Source organism: Bubalus kerabau, chromosome 11, assembly GCF_029407905.1.
Source record: "Bubalus kerabau isolate K-KA32 ecotype Philippines breed swamp buffalo chromosome 11, PCC_UOA_SB_1v2, whole genome shotgun sequence".
NCBI lineage: Eukaryota > Metazoa > Chordata > Mammalia > Artiodactyla > Bovidae > Bubalus > Bubalus kerabau.
Window position 1 is genome coordinate 99,785,940 of NC_073634.1, and position 3,499 is coordinate 99,789,438.

Sequence of the window (3,499 nt, forward strand, 5' to 3'; positions counted from 1 at the left end):
TTCCACCCCCAGCCCTCTCCCCCCGCACCCGCGGTTGTCTGGCTGTGAACCGGGAAATCGATTTCAACTTCATCTCATCTCAAGATCAAACATCTTAAGTGAGATTATTCACGTTCTTCCATTGTTTCTAACTCATTTCCTATTTTCCAGTTGAAAAACCCTGCCAGAAGCATTCTGTGGCAGAGATTAAAACAATTTCGGAAGCAGGCACCCAATTCTTCTCTTTGGATGGTAAGCAAATTGGATGTCTGTGAGAAGCAGGCAAATTTTATTATGAACACGTAGTTTGCTACTTAACTATCCTTAAGACCCGGGATGCTTCTAATTCTCAGCAGGAGGGCTCCAGAGGGGGCAAGATGAAGGGTGGGGAGGGCGTGGGGGTGGAACAGACCCCCAGCTGGGCTCCCAGCCTTTTCTTGCACAGCGGGAAGCAATCAGAGCCTCGTGCACTGGCTGGGTCAATGAAGTCCCAGTCTCCTGGAATAAAGGGAGGGACCCAAACTTGCCCACGCCGCTACGTCCCAGGTGCCAGGCCAGACAATTCCAGTGTGTGACTTCCCTGAATTGTGTCTAAATTCTTGGGAGAGGAGAAATTTGCTTTGACCATTTAAAAAAATAATTTATTTATGGCTGTTCTGGATCTTCACTGTTGCACAGGCTTTTCTCTGGTTGTGGCAAGTGGGGGCTATTTTCTAGTTGTGTTGCTTGAGCTTCTCATTGAGGTGGCCTCTCTTGTTGCAAAGCCAGGCTCTGGGGTGCATGGACTTCAGGAGTTGTAGTTCCTGGACTCTAGAGCACAGGCTCAGTAGTTGTGGTGCATGGGTTTAATTGCTCCACGGTGTGTGGGGTCTTCCCCAACCGGCGATCAAACCCGTGTCTCCTGCATTGACAGATGGATTCTTTACCACTGAGTGACCAGGGAAGCCCCTGTTTTGACCACTTTGGGGGTGAGGAAATGGAGAGTCAGAGAAGGAAAGGAACTTGCTAAAGATTACCCAGCAAATGGGGGTGAGTTAGAATTTGAGTCGAACCCACATTCTTAATTGCCACTGCAGTGGACGGGTGGCAAAAATGGCCCAAGTTCTTCACACCGACCCCTGTGTTCCTGAGTGGAGGGTCCAGTCCCCACGTCTTGAGTCTGGGCTTGCCTTGTGACTTGAGCACTGGAATGTGAGGGAAGAGATCCCATGCTAGTTCCAAGCTCAGGCCTCAAAGAGCCTGTGCACGCTTTTGCACTACCCCCTCCCCCATTTAACTGAAACGCTCATCCCAATTTAATTGATAACCCTGTGAGCCACAGACGTCCTCCTGTAGGGTTATGGCCTGGGGTTCTGGAACCCCTTGAGCATCAGAGGACCTTTGGAAGGCGGGGGTACTGTTCCCCTGTCCCTCCCAGGCTCCTTTGCTCCAGGGATCCTTTATCCAGGGGGCATTTCTCTGGGCATCACTGTTGGTGACTGTCATCAACATGGCCCTGTCCGGCTAATGAGCAGCCTGTTCTGGGCATGGCCAGAGGAGGCAGGGTGTTTGTCCTCCAGGGCCCAAAACCTGGAGGGGAGACCTGGAGGAAGCACTGGGTCCCCTCCCAAACCTGGCGGCTGCTTGAGGTGGGCTGACTTCATCTCCACACGAGGCTCTTCCCAGGCGGTTCCCTTAGCAACAGCGCTTGCTTTGACAGCCGTCGTCACAGACAGTCTGCTTTCCGGGAGGCTTCCTTCCCCAGCCTCATCCACGCTTCAGGTGGAGATCTTTGCAGGGGTCTGAAGCCAAGCCATGTAGCAGTCTCTTCCTGACCCTTGGGAACTCGGGCTGCCCTTAGCTTTCTTGGACTGTTCACGAATGTCCCGCTGGTTGGTCCTCCCATTCCTCCAGCTTCCTCCTGCCACAGATCTTAATTAATTTAATCTTGCTTTTCTCTTTCCCCCACCCCAACCCTGCTGTGCCTCCTCCTTGCTTTTCTCTACCTCCTGACTCCTCTCTTCCCTCCAACACACCTGCGCTCCACCTGCCTTTCACCCTCACATTAGCAGTTAAAGCGTCTGCACTGACATTCAGTGTTCTTAATATAGGCCTGGGTGACAGAGGAAAGGGGGCACAGAATTCCCACACTGCCGGGGAGGGAGCGCTTCACCCCCATCCGTGAATACGGGGTCCCTCTCTCCCCCAGTCATTGAGGAGGGGGCGACTTTCATCAGATCCACAAATCTGCACACACTTGCTGGTTTCTCTGTCTCTTCTCGGGACCCCTTTTCTCTAGGCTTCTCCAGGCAACTAACAATGATGCGAAGAACCTGCTGCCACGTACTGAGCTCTTTCAGCCTGTCAGATACCGTGCAGGGAGCCTCTGTCCCCATGATGTTACTGAGCCCTAATAACAACCCATAAGGTACTCATATTCATATTCCCATTTCACAGGTTAGAAAGTGGAGCTTCCCAGAGGTTAACTGGCATACTCAAGGACATCAGTTAATAATTAGGGATGTCAATTACAACAGAATATGAAATCCTTTTTGTGTCTGAGCTCTTAACCCAGTGGAAATGCTGGGAACCCCCACCCCTTGACAGGACCCTTATCAGAGCTTGCCCAGGAGGGAGTCTGAGCACAGGGGCCACCCTCAGAAAGCTGGTCTCATGATATGAGCGCAGGCCCATAAACCAGCTACTGCATGGTTTTTTCTGATCGTCCTTGCAGCCCCCAGCACCCATCCTGCACCTTCTCCACTGTGTTGCTCCTCTCTCAGCTGCTGTCACTGATGTGGAGGGAAGAGAATTCTCCCATTGGGACCCTAAAATGTGGCCATGTGCACCAGTGAAATGGGGTCAGCTCCTGCCTGATGAGTCAGAGAATAATTGAGTGTCATCCTTGCTTCACACCCCAGAGAGCCTCTTTCCACCAACCTGCAGCCTTAGGGTGGAGGCCAGGCAGCATTATGTGGGCGGCAAGGGGCCCTGCTCTCATTCCAGAACCATCATTTCATTGCTTTAAACTTTGGCTGACTGTTCCAGTGACCGTGTCACCCTTGTTATCATAATGATTATTCCCAGAGGCCCACCAGGTGCCACTGTCAAATATCTGGCCTGGGCTTGGGGAAACATGGGAGCCCAGAGCGTAGAGGTGGAGGTTGATATTAAGGAAGACAGAGTGTAGGTCAGTGGGGAAGGGAGACCAGGCGGGATCCTGAGGGCTGTCCAGAGAGCGCTGGAGGAGGAAGCTGTGAAGGAGCCCAATAGTGTGAGAAGCAGGAAGAAATCCGGGAGGGTGGAGTCACCACCTTCAGCAGGGGAGTGAGTCGTGTGTAGAGTCAAAAATGGCTACAGTGTCAGGAAGATAAGGGCAAAGAGGCATCTATTGGATTTAGCAACAGTGGCATCATTGGTGGTGCTGATGGGGGTTGTTTCTATAAAGAGGCAGAAGAAGAAGCCCGTGGTCTAGAAATCTGTGGAATAAAAGAGAGAGCAGATCACACAGTCCTTTGGAGAATATTGTCCGTAAAGTATG

At 51.9% G+C, this 3,499-nt stretch overlaps 1 long non-coding RNA gene across 1 annotated transcript; it reads right to left on the bottom strand.

Moving 5' to 3' along the window:
* Positions 1-231: 231 nt before the first annotated feature.
* On the bottom strand, positions 232-1,881 carry LOC129622617 (uncharacterized). The gene is made up of 3 exons (XR_008700079.1): positions 1,592-1,881; positions 1,036-1,163; positions 232-880 (listed from the first exon to the last, which is right to left on the bottom strand). It is a non-coding gene; the product is annotated as an uncharacterized LOC129622617 (long non-coding RNA).
* Positions 1,882-3,499: the final 1,618 nt, after the last annotated feature.